The sequence below is a fragment of the Portunus trituberculatus genome, chromosome 44 (genome assembly GCF_017591435.1).
Source record: "Portunus trituberculatus isolate SZX2019 chromosome 44, ASM1759143v1, whole genome shotgun sequence".
In the NCBI taxonomy this organism is placed as follows: domain Eukaryota; kingdom Metazoa; phylum Arthropoda; class Malacostraca; order Decapoda; family Portunidae; genus Portunus; species Portunus trituberculatus.
Window position 1 is genome coordinate 14,179,106 of NC_059298.1, and position 20,000 is coordinate 14,199,105.

Here is a 20,000-nt window from a genome sequence, read left to right on the forward strand (position 1 = left end):
ACTACGAAATATTTACACAATAGCACATACTGCGACTCCTTAAGTGTGTACATATAAAAAAAATTTACTGTTTTGACTACGAGTGCCCTTGCTTCAATATCCATGGCAAGTAAATCTTCATTTCTTTTTCTTTTATAATAGATATACAAGTTGTCTTCCATCCCCAAAAAATTATGCACATCCAAGATTTTCCTGGTTTGTTTGTTTTTTGCCGAAAGTAAGGGAATATTAGATAAGTGCAAGGTGTGAGCGCGCGAGCACATCCTTTCCCATACACACGTTTCAGCAAAGTTCACTTTGAGATGCAGAGCAGGACACAAAGGGTAACAATGGCAGCCTTTTAGTAATGATTACTTTTTGTTATTTTTTTTCTGCGTCCCATTACAACAGTATGCTTCAACTCTGCTTCACGGAAGTACCTTGTAAAATCATTAAATAAATAAATATATGAATAACTGATTAGTTAATAATAATCAATAAAAAAAGCAAAGATCACAAGGTGGTGCGCTTAAACAAACGAATGATTTATTATGTGACTAGTTTGCATCACACACACACACACACACACACACACACACACACACACACACACACACACACACACACACACGTGTATGCGCCACGCCCACTCTCCCATTTCTACCTGATAACTACCTCGCTCAGTCCAACCCCCCCCACACACACACCTCGATACAGTGAACTATATACGCCACAAATTCCGGAAAGAAATAGTTCTATACGATAAAAAAGTAGAAAATTATTTTACTTGATAAGACTTTCCACACACACACACACACACACACATGGCGTGTGTGGTGTGGGGGCGGGGTTGAGGGAGGCGTGGAAGGAGGGGTAGGGGTAGGAGGTGAGATAAGTTTCCGTGGACGGGGATCTTGTGAGATGCAGATAAACACACACTGGGTGGTTTCCTTGTTGATACTGGGGTTGGTGCCACGATGATTTAGGGAAAGGCTCACTGCAGAGGTATGACAAGGCCCCACACACCCCCTGCCGAGGCCATCACCACAATAAGGGTCGTATGAGTACTCACCATAGTATATGTAGAGGTTTGCGAGCGTCCGTCCGTCAAAATTAAACAAAAGGGGTCTGTGGTGTGTTGCCGACTTGCACGTTTAACTGACTCTACCACTCCCGTCGACGGTCGCACCCAAACTGACTGGAGTGGTCTGGCTGGCTCCCCGCTCCCTCTCGCCGTCTGTCGGTTCACTCTCGTGCTCAGCAGCTCTACCTGCCAAAGTTGCCAGAGATGTTACCTGAGCGCTTTATTTAGCGGAACCGTGCTTTATCATCTGTATGTATCAAAATGATGTCTTCAGTGGCGAAAGTGTTGTTTTTTTGTCGTTTATTTATTTGCTCAGTTATCACAACAGGTTATATAAATATGCAGTAATTCTCAAATCCAGATGATGCTGGTATTTTTCATCCGGAGCAAGTGTCGATGCAACATATGATTACTAGGCATGCAACACTTCGAGATGTTGTGCGCAAGCATCGTGCCGAAATTGTATATAATTCTACTGTGCCCTTAGAGGCTGCCAGTGATAGAACGCTTCGGTGCAGGTGATGCATTGTGAACCTTAGCAACCCTGCCAGCCTCGTCAGCGAAAATACTTTAGAACATCTAGAATTGCAAATATCGGCTTTCAACTAACCAAAAGTTTTCAGTGACCAGATTAACCAGTCGTGAGGCAATTTACACCTGTGGGTCATCACCACTTGGTTGTAAATAGCGTTTATAACCTCGGCTTACGAGAATCTTGACTTAGATGTGAATATATATATATATATATATATATATATATATATATATATATATATATATATATATATATATATATATATATTCCCATTCTACTACCTACTCTGTAGCTAGATGGTGGAAGATGCAGATTGTCCTCTAAATCCTACTAGACCTATAGAGGGTAATCTACATTTTCCAACACACCGAAAATGTTGCTCTCTGGGTGACATTCTTGGCGCGATGCATTTTTACCAAGGTATTGAAGCTCCTTCATCGATACGCTTAACACATTTACAGCAGTATGGGAAGTTCGTGAGTTCCTGCTACTTAATTTCATCACTATTAATTATAATGAAGATGAGTCAGTATATCCTATAACAATCAACAATAATAACAATAGTAATGATGGTGATAATGATAATAATAATAATAATAATAATAATAATAATAATAATAATAATAATAATAATAATAATAATAATAGTAATAATAAATAACAATAGTCGGTAGGCCTCTTACTATGCTGCGGAGATTCAGTCATAAACTCTTCGAATGCATGCATTTTCTTTTCACCAAACCATAATTTCCGTTGGCGACATAAGTAACACATTGTACATGTCATGCAAGTGCAGTTAGAAACGTAGCTTATAACGACTTGAACCATAGACATTTTAATATTCCCCACTGTGAAAAAAACAGCTAGACGATGAGCGACCTTTGGCATCCCTCGCATCCCAAGTTCCCACGGCCTGTGAATAATTATTGTGCAGCTTCTTATTCGCAGTTTGTCCTTTTCCTATATTGTGTCGCTGTTTGGGATAATCCTTCTCCATGTGGTTCGCCTATCCCTATTCTGTCTTAACACCTTTGTCTTATGGAGTTATGGTCTTCCTTTCTCTCCTCTCTTTTGTCGGGCTTCTCTCCTCGAGCCCTATTTCTTCTCTTTTAAAGTCATTTGCTCCCTTTTCCATATTTGTTTGTCCTATTCCTCTTTTTTTCAGTTTTTCTCCTAGTTCTCTATTTTTTTCAGTTATCCTCTCTTCCATCTCCATTGACTTCTTTCCAGCTTGGTTCTCTTCCGTCCTTAAGATGTGGGCGCACAATCTCAATTTCATCTCTTAATTGCACGACCATGGAAATTTTTGCAGTACACGACACATGTCCCGGTAAGATGAATACTAAGACTGGAGATTCACTAAGTGTTGTTTGTTGATATAAGTCCACATATCACCCATATATCGCATAATGACGTGCATGCAGCAAACTGCAAGAAAATTGTATACGTAGTGTTTCAATATTTGTCCTCCTACCTTCACTTCTTCATTATTACCTCTCTATTTCTTCCTTCCTTCATTTTTTTTTCCGTGTCTTATCTCCTCTTGATGTTCCTTGGCGTACTTTTCTCACATTTTTCTGACAAAAATCGCTTACTGAAAGCAGATTCACTTCGGTAAATCCTTTTAAATCTCAAAATAGGCATATATTCCCTTCATCTTCATCTATACGCATGAAACTTCGATAAAGGGAAGCTGTATGTAAGTAAATTAATATTCTGGAAGACAATTAACCGATTGATAAGTGCAAAAATAAGGACAAATAATTAAACATATTGGAAGGATGTTAACTGAAAGAATGGGAAATTCGAGTGAACAGAGAAAACGGGGAAACAAGGGCAAACAATGCAAGAGTTAAAGAAAAGAAGCTGAAATAAAATTTGGCGAGGGCATTCATATAACATAATTCACGATTACTATCCTGAATAAGTCTCCAGACATTAATAAATAGAGAGCGTCATTTTTCCCTCCAACGATCGCTCAGCCAACTCCTTCACCCGCCTTCACTTCCTGTCATCTCACGCCGCTCTTAATGCACCAGCCTCACCAGCTGACAGGTAGTGCCTGAGGACTTCCTAAAGATAGGTGTATGGTCGTTTTCAGTCTGTACGTTGTAGTATATAGTAAATCTTGATGGCGACTTAATATCAAGATTATTTTTGTGTGTATGTGTCATTGGCATGCATGTTTCTATAGGAATAAAATTTAGCTTTTTTGTTATCTATGCTTTTCTTTATGCACTTCCATGAATATCCTATAAAATCAAAGTCAAAAGCTATCCAAATTGTTTACCATGTTTTACCATGTCCACTTGCAAAATCAAATTCTGGCAACATTTCGTATAAAATCGCCAGAACAAGTGACAAGTGTTGCGAGTTTTTATTATATTCCTGAAACACTATATATATATATATATATATATATATATATATATATATATATATATATATATATATATATATATATATATATATATATGAGGGAGAACTCTCAAGGGCAAAAGAATGAATATTAGAAAAAAAAAAAAAGGCCCACTTGAACTGCAAACTCCACAAAAGAATCAAAAGAATCAGTCACAATTCAGGGACAAATGTCTCGACACCTCTCTCTTAAAAGAAGTCAAGTCGTAGGAAGTTGGAAATACAGAGACAGGCAGGGAGTTCCAGAGTTTACAAGTGAAAGGTATGAATGATTGAGAATACTGGTTAACTCTTGTATTAGAGGATTGGACAGAATAGGGATGAGAGGAAGAAGAAAGCCTTGTGCAGCGAGGCCGCAGGAGGAGGGGAGGCATGCAGTTAGCATGAAAATAGCGATAAAAGATAGAAAGAGATGCAACATTTCGGCGGTGAGAAAGAGGCTGAAGACAGTCAGAGGAGGGGAGTTGATGAGACGAAAAGCTTTTGATTCCACCCTATCTAATAAAGCTGTATGAGTGGAACCCCCAAACATGCGAAGAGTACTCCATACAAGGCCCTTGTACAAAGTTAGCACTTGGAGGGGCGAGAAAAACTGACGGAGACTCCGCAGAACGCCTAACTTCATAGAAGCTGTTTTAGCAAGAGATGAGATGTGAAGTTTCCAGTTAAGATTATGAGTAAAGGACAGACCGAGGATATTCAGTGTGGAAGAAGGAGACAGTTGAGTGTCATTGAAGAAGAGGGGATAGTTGTCTGGAAGGTTGTGTCGAGTTGATAGATGGAGGAATTGAGTTTTGAGGCATTGAAAACTACTAAGTTTTCTCTGCCCCAATCAGAAATCTTAGAAAGATCAGAAGTCAGGCGTTCTGTGGCGTCCCTGCGTGATCTGTTGACTTCCTGAAGGGTTGGTCGTCTCTGAAAGGACGTGGAAAGATGTAGGTATCATCAGAGTGGATAGGGCAAGAAGTTTGGTTAAGATCATTAATGAATAATAGAAAGAGAGTGGGTGACAGGACAGAACCCTGAGGAACACCACTGTTAATATATTTAGGAGAAGAACAGTGGCCGTCTACCACGGCTGCAATAGAACGGTCGGAAAGGAAACTTGAGATAAAGTTGCAGAGAGAAGGATAGAAACCGTAGGAGGGCAGTTTTGAAATCAAAGCTTTGTGCCAGACTCTATCAAAAGCTTTTGATATGTCTAACGCCACAGCAAAAGTTTCACCGAAATCTCTAAAAGAGGATGACCAAGACTCAGTAAGGAACACCAGAAGATCACCAGTAGAGCGACCTTGACGGAAGCCATACTGGCGATCAGATAGAAGATTGTGAAGTGACAGATGTTTAAGAATCTTCCTATTGAGGATAGATTAAAAAAAAAAAATTACACAAGCAAGAGATTAAAGCGGTAGTTTGAGGGATTAGAACGGTCACCCTTTTTAGGAACAGGCTGAATGTAGGCAAACTTCCAGCAAGAAGGAAAGGTAGAAGTCGATAGGCATAGTTGAAAGAGTTTGGCCAGGCAAGGTGCAAGCATGGAAGCACAGTTTTTGAGGACAATAGGAGGGACCCCATCAGGTCCGTAAGCCTTCTGAGGGTTTAGGCCAGCAAGGGCATGGAAAACATCATTACGAAGAATTTTGATTGAAGACATGAAATAGTCAGAGGGAGGAGGAGAGGGAGGGACAAGCCCAGAATCATCCAAGGTGGAGTTATTAGCAAAGGTTTGAGAGAAGAGTTCAGCTTTAGAGACAGATGAGATGGCAGTGGTGCCATCAGGATGAAATAAAGGAGGGAAAGATGAAGAAGTAAAGTTATTGGAGATGTTTTTGGCCGATGCCAGAAGTCACGAGGGGAGTTGGACTTTGAAAGGCTCATACAGTATAAATTTCACATATCAATTAATTGGTTAATGTGACATATTTCTTTTCGTTTTTGTGTCCAGCAATGGTCATTTGGCAAATTATTAAATTCTCTCTAGTTTTACAGTGAATGTTTGCATCTCCCGCGAGAGAGAGAGAGAGAGAGAGAGAGAGAGAGAGAAAGAGAACTATCTAGCTGCATGAAAAGCAGACTATGATATTTCTTTCTTTCTCTATTTCTTTCGTCTCTGTTCTTCATACAAGTATATTTCTACATAAAAATATACCAGGTGAATTCATAATAAACAAAGAAACATGACTTGTATACAGAGGTGGTCCTGGCTACTTTTACGCCCTGGGCGGTGAACGCTTCATCGGCGTCACAGTGCTGCTCCCCACCCACCATCCCCAAAACCCAAACCCACCGCAGAACCTCACGCTCCCACCAACACATAAACACAAGAATTATATAATTTATGTTTTATTACAAATAATATTGAATACAAAATCTTAACCATATAAAAAATAATAAAATAAAAATAAATTAATCAAATATACTATGTAAACACCAATGTAAATTGCACAAATCTATCATCACATAAATATAAATTAATAGAATAAAATTAATCATAAATCATCAAGGGGCCAGTCTGTCTCCTGCCCCTCCCCACGGACCCCTCCCCTTGCGTTTCCTAAGAGAGTGACTCCAGGCCCAAGGTGATCCACCGTCCCCCTCGGACACACTACAACACCAACCAATAGAGCTGCAGAGAACACAACAAAACAACACTATAGCAAGTCAGAACACACTACAACACCAACCAATGGAGCTGCAGAGAACAAAAAAACAACTATAACAAGTCACAAAACACTACAACACCAACCAATGGAACTGCAGAGAACACAAAACACACAAGGAATCATTAAGTAGTGCTGTATGAAACACTGCAACACTATAACAAGTCAGAACACATTACAACAGCAACACACTATAATGGAGCTGCAAACAACACAACACTGCAACACAAGGAATGATCAATTAGTGCTATCAAGATAAACAAGAAAGTGTAGAGTGAAGGAGTACAAAACATCAAAGATTTAGAAGTACAAATACTGAGAGCAGCAAATAACAAATTAAAGTGTAAATAGCAAAGGAAGAAAGTAGGAGATGAAAGCAAGGAGGAAGCAGCTTGATTCACAGTGAAAATAGGAAGGTACATTACACACGGGAGAAGACTTCACAGGAAGCATAGCAATGCAACCACTGCACAAGAAGAGGAGCCATGGAAAATGACTATACATGCAGCAAAAGACAAAGGTTTACACATTAATTAGCAAAGAAATGTACAGCAATGAAGAAAAGAAAGTTAAAGAAATAAAGGAAGATAAAAGCCCCGGCAAAATAATAAAAAACTGCATAAGCAATGGAAGAAGGTGGGAGGTGAAAAAGAAATATATGACAACAGAGAAGCATTGTTCATATCATTCCAATGCAGAACTAACAACACAAACACTAAAGACACAACAACATTTCAGGACCAACCAACACAATGTGTCATGTGTGCAGCAGATAAAGAAGACAGCAACCATTGCCTCCCACAATGGGCAGCCCACACCTCTCAAAGATCCAATGCAGAATTAACAACCTAAACACTGGAGACAACAACATTTCTGGGACCTCTTCTTTTTATTATTTATACATCTGACATGTGGTGTGGGATTGAATCTAATATGGTTGCTTATGCTGATGACACCACTATATATGCGACAATTCCTTCCCCACAGGATAGGCAGAGAGTCGCTAATGTACTCACTCAAGATGTTTCAAGGATTCTGTCATGGTGTGATCGGTGGGGTATGAAACTGAACCCGAGTAAATCCCATAGTATGGTTATTAGCAGATCAAGGACACCTTTCCCAGTTCACCCTGATATTGTTGTCAACGAAGTACCTATTCCTAATTGTTCGTCTCTGAAGTTACTCGGAGTCACCCTTGATCCCAAACTTACTTTTGAGTTGCACTTGCGTTCACTTGCATCATCAGTCTCATGTAAAGTTGGTTTGTTACGCAAATGTAGGCGGATATATTCCTCTGATGATATTGTAAGAAATTGCTTTTACTCTTTCATACTGCCTCATTTTGAATATTGTCACTCTGTGTGGATCTCTGCAGCAGAGTCTCACTTAAAGCTTTTAGATAGAGCATTCAACCAGATTAAATTTCTTCTTCCTAATCTTGAGATTAATCTTCGGCATCGTCGTTTGGTTGGATCATTGTCCTATTTCTTCAAAATCATGTCTAATTCCAACCACCCGTTGCATTGTCATTTGCCTGCCCTTCACTACCAGCACGTGCTACAAGACAATCCTTGATCATGAATGACCGTTCCTTGTCTGTGAATCGATGTAATACTTCACAATTTTCCCGGTGTTTTATCCCAGTATCTGCTAGACTCTGGAATACAATTCCCAACGAGATTGTTAATTCTAGTAACATTGAAGCATTTAAAAAACGTGTGAATACCTTTCTTCTCTCTGAACTCACTACCTCTTAGATCTCTACCAATCTTCCTATTCTGTTGTTCATTCCTGTTACTTCCTTTCACTTATCGGTGAGGTGCCGCCCACTGGGCCTTTGGGTTTATGCAGTTATGCTTTCCAGTGGGTCGCCTTCATTGACCTCATAATAATAATAATAATAATGTGTCTTGTGTGCAGCTGATAAGGCACTGCAACCATTGCCTCCCACGCTGCCCAACCCACACCTCTCACAGATTCATGTGTCCCACTTAGCAGCGCCCTTATCCACAAAATGAAGAACACCTCCTTGGAAAATTACTTTTGGAAAAATCTGATATACAAGAAGATAAAGTCAAAATATAATAATATTACTTCCTTATCATTTCCCAAATAAATGATGAAGTCAATAAGACTACCATTATTAGCAGCAGTACATGAAGGTCTGTAGACAACCACAGCATAAATTTTGAAGACAGGAAGAAAAATAACATGAGCATCAAAACACATAATGTTTCATAACTAATCCTGTAGTATCAGTTGTGACTAATTCATAACTGGATATCAACATGAATTAAGAATAGAAGAAGCAAGCCATATTCTTGCTATTACTAAAATAGCAGTGTTATTGTTAAGGTCATTAATATAGTGTATTTTTTAAAGCAAATAATTAGCAAGCACGAGCAAGAACACAGTGAAGAATTATATATGAATTCTTTAGGAAATACAAGTTAGGTAGAGAAAATTTGCTTGTTGATAAGGTAGACATCCTATAATGCACGGATGGGGTTAGGATAGACCCATGGGAGTGAGGTATGTTGATGCTGAACAGGTATAGTTGGTTCCATCTATGAAGTTCGTTTAGGATGGGGGCAGGTCTCACCATTTACCTCTCGCCATACTGCCAAATCAATCTTCTGACATGCGTCTCTCTCTTATTTCCCATTCAAGTTTTAAGTTATATATTATGTATGCTGTATATACTAAAAGAGACTACATAGTATACAGTGAGTGTCAATGTTTAGTATCATAACAACAAATTATATAAATTCTATGACATGTGGCAGAGGTTTTTTCCAATGTTGCCACAATATGGTGGTGGTGGTCAGCATGTCCCTCTGAGGTCCTTTACCCAGTTGGAGGTTCTGGATTCTGCCACACCTAAAATGGACTTCATAGATGGAACAGACTATAGTCATCTTTTAACCATCCACCAGTTACAGACTCAGAAGTGAAATTAGTCATCATTAGATACATCTGACAATGAGAGACCTATAACTGGCTAATCTCATGAGAGAGATGGTTCCTAAGATTGCAGGGATGAAAGGCATCAATTTTCCCTTCACATGTTAATATTACTGCACCAAGAAAGCTGAAATTTCGTGTGAATATGATATATTCATTCTGTTGAAATATTTCCAAAGAAATTTGTTTTGTAGCAAAGTTTTTTTATAAAATATGGAAGTGTGAGGATATTTATTCTGTTTTGTTCGGATTGACTGCGCCTCATATTTTGCATTATTGCATGTTTATTTGGGGTAAGTATATGTTTTCCTTACAGCCAAAGTTGTAGGAGACCTAATTTTACTGATGTGTGCTACCACGATCACTATGTGTCATGAAATAATTAAGAAACACGACACTTAAAGGCCTGTCCACACCAGGAAACATTGTTTGGAAACAATGTTTCCCAACTGTTTCCAAACAGTTTGGAAAGTTTTTTGGAAACTGTTTGCAAACAGTTTGGAAACTGTTTCCACGCAATGTTTCCTGTCCAGACCTCAGTTGTTGTCAGGATGCCTGTAGAAATTGCTGCAGCAGCCTCTGAATTTTACATTATGCCTGCAGAAAGTTAATCAGCAATATCCATCACGGCATCCATCTTCTTCATCTTATTCTTATAATCTCCACATGTGACATCCCACAATGCTGGGGATGAATGGAGCAATTCAATAAGTTTTCTCTGCTAACCACATGGTGTTGTTGCTGCAAGCCTTGTGTGGGTACTGATTCATTACTTCCACCCCCCCCTTCACACACACACAGTGTTTCCCATTCTGGATGGGAAACAAATATAAGTATAAGATAATTTCAAAATGAACTTATCTACAACTTCAGCCACATAGAAATACTGACAGGTCATGGATCAGCTGCTAGATTAAGGCGAACAGTGAATCTGTTAACAACTTCATTGAAAACACACTGCTCAACACATTAAAGAAATAAATTTGTCTTCTTTCCCATTATAGCCTCTGTTCAACCAGCAGCAAACTAGTACACAACATAGCCAAGTACATGTGACCTTGTCTTCTAGAGAGGATTGGAAGGGACAATACTAACCTCATGTATGTATGTATGTATGTACATATGTATGTATGTATGTATGTATGTATGTATGTATAATGTATGTAGTATACATGCATGACCCAAATTGTATTTGTACAGATTGTGGAAGTGGTGTGATGGCACATTCCAAGGATGCATTGGAGTAATACTGCCACTGACAATGATAAAAGGCAACTGAACATGATAATATGAAAGGATCCTCTGTACGTATTTTCATTCCTAAAATGAGACAAATTATGATGTGCCTTAGCAATTCCTAATAAGCAGGGATATAAAATTTATGTACAAATTTAGACAGGTGTTTACATAATGTAGTTTAAGTATGGTGATCTAGACAGGTGAGGAAGCAAAATTATATTCATCATAATGACCAATAGCCACACTTCTTATATCTGTCAATATGGTATATGTTGTCTCATTATGGAAATAAGAATCAAAACATGTATGAAGACAGCCTTCAGTTCCTACATTCCAACCCTTTTCAGTCACCTTTGAAAATGTGCTACCAATATTCTTCCAACGCAAGTAAGGAGAGTGTGAACACCCCTATTTCCATCCCAAAGGGAAAACCTATCTTATGACACATTTACTTCCCATAATATTCATTTTTAATTCTAATTTTTGTTTTCATTCCACAACCTCTGGCACTCTGCAGGGCCTTCAGTGTCAAGCAGAGATTACAAATATGTATTACAATTCTAAAATCACTACTTCTAGATATACAGTAACATACAATATATTTCTAAAATTATTCAATATACTGATATAGTACATATCTATATATGCATACACATACATACACACATACACATATACTGAAAATCACATTACAAAGTATAGTTCTCAGTGAGTATCATTTCATGAAGACCATAGCAATCAGAAAGTAGGAATGTTTTCAATCTCTATTTGGATATACCAACATTTTTACTGCTTTTCACTGATCTTGTTAGTTTATTGTGTAAACTTGGTGCAGTTATGGAAAGCCCTAAGACCAATGTCAGTGTTGTATCAAGGTTCCTTAAGTCAAAACACATCTAAGGCATGTCTGATAACAATACCAGTGCCTAAGTGAAATGGTTGCAGCAAATTTCTTAAATATTCAGGCTTTCTGGTATTTATGAATAGGTTTATTAAAATACAAATTTTACAAACAATCCTGGTTTTTCTAGGCAGCCTCTCTGCTGTTTTTCATGATCTAAAGCAGCACCTTGTACACTCAACATTCATGACCTTTTCTAACCTCTTTTTGTCAAATAATATAATATTCTCTCCTTGAGACTACTACAATTGTAACCTTATTTTTCCTACTGTAGTTACTGGTCAAATATGGTATTTCCTACATTCCTCATCACACACACTCAACAAAGTCATTAGGTACTTACAGCAGCATAAGCTTTGGGTTTAAGGCCTCCACATTTCAGTAGTTCAGTTATTACCACACACCAGGACTGAAAATATTTTGATAATCAGTACCACAAAATAATTTCTGAGTACCAGCTTAATGAATATCATGTCTATAAGTCATAACTAGTATGCAATTTCCTTTATCTCACCCTCAGGCGTATTCATTTTGATTCTCAAAAGAAGGTAGAGTTCCTAAAATTTTAATATTTCTACAGAAAAAAAATACTACATAACATACACTAGAAATAAACTGCTACTTATCATCAACATTACATGAATTACACTGAATGGTAAATTAGTCTACTACTGCACTCATTGTAAGACAAAACAGTGAATGAATCCATGGACAATTATAAATCACAGCTTCTACAATACAATTCTTTCTTACCTAGAGCAATGCAGCGTGTCATCTGATCAACTGCAGCTTTTGAAATCTTGTATGCAATGAGACCAGGAAACTGTGAAACAAGAGACATCCAGTAACTAGCATTACATCACTTTACCAAAGAATGAGGGTGATGTGATACAAATACCTAAGAGAGCCAATACCTTGAGGAAATAACCATTTACATATGCCTTAAGATATCCAGATAATTTTATTTTCCTATATGAATTTCACCTACTGATCTACTTAGGAAGTTTTTATTCTGAGCGGTTATTCATATCTTTATGTGTTCCTAACCTCAACACTACTATTTTCAACCACTGTACTCTAGTGCTACCAGTCTTATGTGGTGACCAGGGTGAGGATACATTACTACTATTTTCGACCACTGTACTCTAGTGCTACCAGTCTTATGTGGTGACCAAGGTGTGGATACAGTACTGTCACTTTCCTACAACAAAAGCTTGCATATCCCACCAAGTGGATCACCTTACAGGTGACATGACAAGTGAACTGTGTCAGGTTGAGATCACTGTGGTCTTAGCATTCATAATAAGCACAGCTAAGACTCAGTAGTCGAATATCTTTGAAGTCAAACTTTTCGATACTCGAATGCAAAAGTTCGACTTAGTACTCAAAAAATACCTGGTAGTCGAACGTCTGCACACTTGGTTGTAAACAATGGCTCCCTGGACTCTCCCTCCCCACCGTCACCAGTTGTCCCCACGTCCCGCCATCTTCATGAGAACAATAACATTCTCTTACATTCTCTCTCCTGTTTTTCAATTAGAAATTTACAATGGCACCAAAGAGGCTTAATAATGGTGAAAATAAGGAACCTAGTGAGAGTGCAAATGTTATTGAGCCACAGCCCTCCACTAGTGGGTTCACAGGAATCACACCAGGAGACAAGTTACTAGACATTTTCATGGATGGTAACTCATCCTCCGACAAATAACCTCTCCTCCCTTCTCCCCTCCTCTTTTACGTTATCCATCACTTACGGTAAGTATAAATCAAAATTATAAAAAAATTGAAATTGAAATTTTTGTAAACTTAAGATTTTGCTAAAATTAGAATGAACTACTGTACATGATTTATAGGTATTGGTAGTCAAACTTTTTGATAATCGAACAGCCATTTGGAACTAATTCAGTTTGAGTACTGAGTCTCCACTGTACATCATTTTACTAAATTAACGTCCCTTTCTAGGAAAAACTTATTGAAATAATCCTGTAAACATAATCACACATACCATTTGTTCACATTTCACCTAGCTACTATGAGTTAATAAAAAGTAACATGACAGTACGAGGTCACTGGAGTCTCTATCAGGGTAGGTGTGTGTGAATGTTGCCATTCATAATGAGTTCATTTGAATAATTTCTTTACATTAAGAAACCACTTAATGTCAATAGAATACTTCTTATATATCTTCATTATAATTATGTATGACAAAAAAAAAAAAAAACTTACCAAACACTACTTTTAGCTGCAACTCATCCTGAGGCACCACAGTACAGTACTAGCTTACTGGCTGTGGGGAATGCTAGGCTGCGATTGGTATAATTTCAACAAGTCCATGTCAGAATCAACTTCTTTCTTTTTTTTTGGTGCTGTTGACACCACATTATCACCTCCTTGAGACACATCTCTTTTTCTCTTAATATCACTTTCTCCTTTATTCATGTGCTTTGCCAGAGAGTTACTCAAACTACCGACAGAATGACCCAGAATATCACGGGTATATGAATATGTGTCAAACTGCTCACTGTCAGTTTCTGGTTTGAAGACATGATCATTATGACACTGTTTGAGAATGGGTGCATAAAAGCTTTTGCTCTTTTGTTCGGCCTTTCTCAGTCTTGCAGCTTGCTGTTCAGTAACATTTCTCTCCCAGACATTGATGACTTGAGCTCCCAGTCCTTTAGTAGCAACATTGCTAGTAATCACTTGATCCAAAGGTAGGATTTTAAACTTAGACTTTTTAATATTAGCTGTCCACTGCTGCATAAATCTTGGCACCTTCACCTTGAGTGATGAAGCAATAGAAACACGTATACTTCTTAATTCTGGCATTTGTAAGAAAGTACTGAGTGTCTTTAAGCTTACAATGTTCTGAGACACATCACAATACTGCAGCAGTTGAAAGCCTTCCTGGAACATCCTGTGCCGAGCAAGCAACAGTCGAAAGCCACCATCAGACAACTCATTCCTCGATATGTTGAGCACTTTCAGATCCTTCATGTTGACAATTGCTCGCAAAAAGTCATTATTATTGCCAAGTTGACACCCACTGATGTCTAAATGAGTCACTGTCACACACATGACTGTCAGACATTCACAGTACTCGGTCAGAAGATAAGGGTCTTTGCATTTGAAGGATTCCATGAATTCTATCCCATAGGCATTAACAAACAGCATGAGGCCACGATGAGTGTCAGCATCATTGTGAAGGAAGCTATCATTCTCAACACAGCCCTTCCACAGACGCTCCCCAATAATATCCGGGACACCCTGCAGTGTGTCTACCCAGCCTATGTGCCTCGTGATGTACTTCACACACTGCTCAAATAACAATGCAGGGATGGACATTCTGGTATTGTCTATTCCTGTGTCTTCTTCTTCATGTGACCATTTCAGCTTTGGATCGCGTGGTAGGTCCCCTGCTGTCCGTTGTCGTTCTCAGCCTGGGGGAAGGACAAAGATGAACATAGACTCAACATCAGCATGTCTTCTAATCTCTCTGATGTTTTTTTTTTTCTTTTTTTTTAATGTTATGGTCTATAGCACCTGTTGGCACACTTGAAGAGTATGTAGGAAGTGCTGTTCACCTTCTGCCCATTAGTGGCGCAGGCAATTTTATTTATAGTGGTACCCATATTAGGGCCCATATCACCACCCAAGTGCATCTTGAGTGTAACCTGGGTATCATAGTGACATGTAAGTAACTTTAAACCACTTGACAAATGGCATAGCTTGAAAGTGTTATGTGGTGGGATTCAAACCTACATGTGGACATCTGCCCAATCCTACGCTCATCCCCTTATCCACTACACCACAGCCTCCCACGTCTGCACCAGATATATTTTAATCCCTTTTCCTTTTCCTTCTTACTATCATATATTCCCAGCACATTGAGAATCCCATTATCTGCTTCTTTCTGTCTAGTCTACCATTCTAGTTCACCTATGATGCCCTCTATTTCATATATATATATATATATATATATATATATATATATATATATATATATATATATATATATATATATATATATATATATATATATATATATATATATATATATATATATATATATATATATATATATATATATATATATATGAAATAGAGGGCATCATAGGTGAACTAGAATGGTAGACTAGACAGAAAGAAGCAGATAAAGGGATTCTCAATGTGCTGGGAATATATGATAGTAAAAAGGAAAAGGAAAAGGGATTAAAATATTTCTGGTGCAGACGTGGGAGGCTGTGGTGTAGTGGATTAGGGGATGAGCGTAGGATTGGGCAGATGTTCACATGTAGGTTTGAATCCCACCACATATATATATATATATATATATATATATATATATATATATATATATATATATATATATATATATATATATATACATAAGTCTCCCCCCCCTCTCTCTCTTATATTGAGAGACAATTGAACACTTGTATACTTTATACTAGAGTGTTATAACACTCTAGTATAAAGTATACAAGTGTTCAATTGTCTCTCTCTCCCCTACAAAAGTTACATCCTTGATCCTGCTCATCCCCAATCCCTACTGACTTTAACCTCCACAGTTCTTGTTCTTGCTCTAACTAGCAGCCTGCTCCCCCAATCTCCTATATGCCAGTGAGGTGCCTCCAGTCTCTCTTTCTTCCTGTACCATTTATGTGTGGACTTGCTCCCTTAAAAGCAATTAACATTATGTCAGCTCTATTGTCCATTCCTACAACTTGACATCTTTCAAGAGAGAGAAGTATCAAGAAACCTTGCTAACTAACAGGGCCATTGTTTTGGATACATCATGTTCTTTATTTCTTTTCGGAGTGCAAACATTTATTTATTTTAGGATTTTTTTTTTCTTGGCGGTGTAAAAAATACTTTACTACTACTACTACCACCACCATCACCACCCCTACTACTACTACTACTGTTGCACATGGTTTTTGCCATCGCAATTATTTTCCTCGAAATTAAAGGCAGAGGGGAACCTTGATGGAAATTTCAACTTTATTTGGTAGTCGAGTTAAAAAGTTTGAGAACTCGATCCTAACCTAAACCTAAAACTAACCTAACCCAATCTAATCTAACCTAACCTAATTCAACTCTGTTTCTGGTGCGATATGTTGATTTTCAGAAGCATCAATAAGTCAGTTATAGCCAGCCCCCAAAATAAAAAATCACAGAGTATACTACCACATGTCGTGTCATGGGTTACTTACAAGGACTTTTCTCTTATTCACGCTTTCTCTAGGTCTATAAACGTTAGATAAAGCTCACTTCCTCTTACTTCTTTCTACGTTTCTATCGACACCATTGAATATTTTGGTTGCGGCGCGCACTGATGACCGATGAGTGACTAGAGTTGCCAGATGGTCTTAACTGAAGTTACTATTTGTCTGGGGCTGGATGTTAAATATTTCCCAAGTCCTTAAGAAATGTGTATCTATGCTAAGAACTAATCACTAAATGCTTTAGAACTTATTACGTACCTCAGAAACAAAGAACTTTCCAAGACCCATACCAGATTTTGTAACCCGCCCTTTTCTCCACTACTTGATTTTGATCTTGATCTTGATACTACAGGCGACTCGGGATCGCTTCTGAGCCGGACATTTGGATCGGCAGCTCCTGTAGACGACAAAAGAAAGGCACACAGGAAAAAGAAAAAAGAACAGGGTTCTTTGCTCTAATCGTCCGTACGTCTGGCACGCCACATTCTCTACAGAAACTCCTTCACCGCCTCAATCATAGCTTTCAAGCCTTTCATTCGTTTCTTTACTCAGTCCCAGCAGCACCACCATCCACTCCCTCCCCGTCTTTTCTACTCTTTCGTTCTTATTATGCCCTAACTCAGTCAACACCACTTGGATCATCTCATACCTGTCTCTGGCATACTTCACACACTCCAGCATCACATGCTCCACCGTCTCGCCCTCTCCTGAATCACACATCTGGCACACTTTGCTGCGGACTCAGACCACCTGTAACTCATTGCGTTCACATTCATACACTGTGCCCTAGCTCTGAAGAGATCACCACCCAGGCTTCCATCATACCACCTCTCATACATCGGGACCTCTTTCACCTTGTACCATTCCAGAGTAGTCTTTCGTTCCATCCCATTCCTCCATTCATTCGGTCCCATACTCTTCACATCTCTGTCTATCTCACTCTTCCACTTCCTCACATCCCATTCAGTTCCCACTCTGCCTCCTCTTGTCACGACCCATTCCAGCTCATTCTGATTCATCCCAGCCATTCTCACTGCCTACCCAACCTGTAGACCATTCTTCTGTCATGACTATTAGATAGGGAGAGGGTTTAAAATGGGATATAAGTAGGTGGAAGAGCGAGATAGACAAAATAGTGAAATGTACGGGACTGAGTGAATGGAAGACTAATGGAACGGAAAAGTACCTCGGAATGGTATGGAGAGAAATTAAGAAGCCTGATGTTTGAAAAGTGGTATGAAGGAAGCTTGGTGATCTTCTTTTCCAAGCTGGGGTACAGTGCATGAATGTGAATGCAAGGAGTTACATATAGTCTGAGTACCACAGCAAAGTCTGTCAGGTGTGTGATATGAGAGAGAACAAGACGGTGGAACATGTGATGTTGGAGTGTGTGAAGTATATGCAACTCTCTCATACTTTTTTTTCATTGTGTGTGTGTGTGTGTGTGTGTGTGTGTGTGTGTGTGTGTGTGTTATTCACTTATTCACGGTCGTCTGTTGGTCACCTAGCCATCCGTTCCCCTACTGAAAGAGCGAATTTCCAGCTGACCGAGCTAATTATTATTATTATTATTATTATTATTATTATTATTATTATTATTATTATATAATTACCTATTATTATTATTATTATTATTATTATTATTATTATTATTAATATTATTATGGTCATACGTGATTATCTGGACTGATACCACTCACAAAGAGCGAATTTCCTCACAGCGGGACAAGGACAATTAATCAGTGAATCAACTTTTCATATGAATAAGAACTTAGCATATATAACCGATAAACCAGCTAGGAGAGAGAGAGAGAGAGAGAGAGAGAATGAATCACACTATATATCTTCGTTTTTGTTTCCTTTAATTTACATTCTTACAATTCCATCTCGATCTTTTGTTGTTGCGAGGAAACCTTTATTTTTTCCCCTGTGTGAGATATTCCTCCATGTTCTTTGCACTTTTATTTTCAGATTGAAAAAGCATTTTCTGTTGCTTTTGTCTGCTTGTCTTTCTTTTTGTCTGTTTGCCTGTCCGTATGTCCGTCTGTTTGTCTGTCTCTTCTTAATTCTCCTTCTTGTCGTAAACCAATTAACACCAAGAGGAGATGAAATACGAAAGAAGGAGGAATATGCAATTGAGCGAACAGAAGAGGAATAAATGAAGGACGAATGAAGAAAGGTGGAAAGAAGAAATAAAGGAGGAAGATAAATTTGAAAGATCAAGATCCTACCTTCCTCCTGCTCCTCCTCCCCCCCCCCCTCTCTCTCACTTTAAACACTTTAAACACTTTAAACACTTTATTATATCTACCTGTATACAAGTATACACTGGCAGAAGGCCCATATTAAGCATAGCTTTTTGGGCAAGATCTTAATAACTAACAAAGTGTGCAAAAAAACATAAAACAAAGTAAGAACTAAAAATAATTAAACTAAGAAGTGGGGAGAGTGTAATTACAAGGAAATATTGCACAAGAACTATACTATAAGTTATACTAAACTATGAGATCACAAATACGATTTGCTATAATATACTCTGTACATACATATGAGAATACTATTTAGGAACTAACATAATGAGATAATACAAAAAAAAAAGAAACAGCAACAGCAGATACAGCAGCAGCAAAAGAAATCATAAAAAAAAAGAAAATAATATAGATCCTGATGGTAACACAAATAGTGAGGATAACTAAATAATGACAGTAAAACAATAAAGATTATAGTAGTAATAATAATGGCAATGACAATGACAAAGATAATAGTAATAGTTCTAATAACATATACAATAATAATAATACTATTTATAATAAAATAATAATAATAAAAACAATAGTAATAAAATGTGACACTAGACATAGCAAAACAAGGATATCAGTATTAGGAGAATTTGTGATGGATTTACATATAGCAAAATTATGAATTCTCTCTCTCTCTCTCTCTCTCTCTCTCCGTTTCATTGCGTATAGCAAGGGAGGGTGGTTATGGCCAG

At 38.1% G+C, this 20,000-nt stretch overlaps 2 protein-coding genes across 10 annotated transcripts in view; one reads left to right on the forward strand and one right to left on the reverse strand.

Moving 5' to 3' along the window:
• Positions 1 to 17,407, reverse strand: part of LOC123518581 (transient receptor potential cation channel trpm-like) — a 119,497-nt gene extending 102,090 nt beyond the window's left edge. For 2 of the 8 annotated variants that reach the window (XM_045279458.1, XM_045279461.1), the window contains exons 1-5: positions 16,997 to 17,126; positions 14,007 to 15,220; positions 12,534 to 12,603; positions 12,124 to 12,189; positions 1,052 to 1,249 (exon numbers count right to left, since the gene is read on the reverse strand). The gene's annotated coding sequence lies outside the window, so the exon portion shown is untranslated. Of the gene's footprint in view, positions 1 to 1,051; positions 1,250 to 12,123; positions 12,190 to 12,533; positions 12,604 to 13,175; positions 13,268 to 14,006; positions 15,221 to 16,996; positions 17,131 to 17,266 lie in introns of those variants that run through there. The other 6 variants (XM_045279462.1, XM_045279463.1, XM_045279459.1 and 3 more) reach the window with 5 other exon arrangements.
• A 2,559-nt stretch (positions 17,408 to 19,966) lies between these two features.
• LOC123518582 (ionotropic receptor 25a-like) overlaps positions 19,967 to 20,000 on the forward strand; it is a 24,184-nt gene continuing 24,150 nt past the window's right edge. The window contains exon 1 of one of the 2 annotated variants that reach the window (XM_045279468.1): positions 19,967 to 20,000. This exon is cut by the window's right edge and continues 1,162 nt beyond it. The gene's annotated coding sequence lies outside the window, so the exon portion shown is untranslated. The other variant, XM_045279467.1, reaches the window with a different exon arrangement.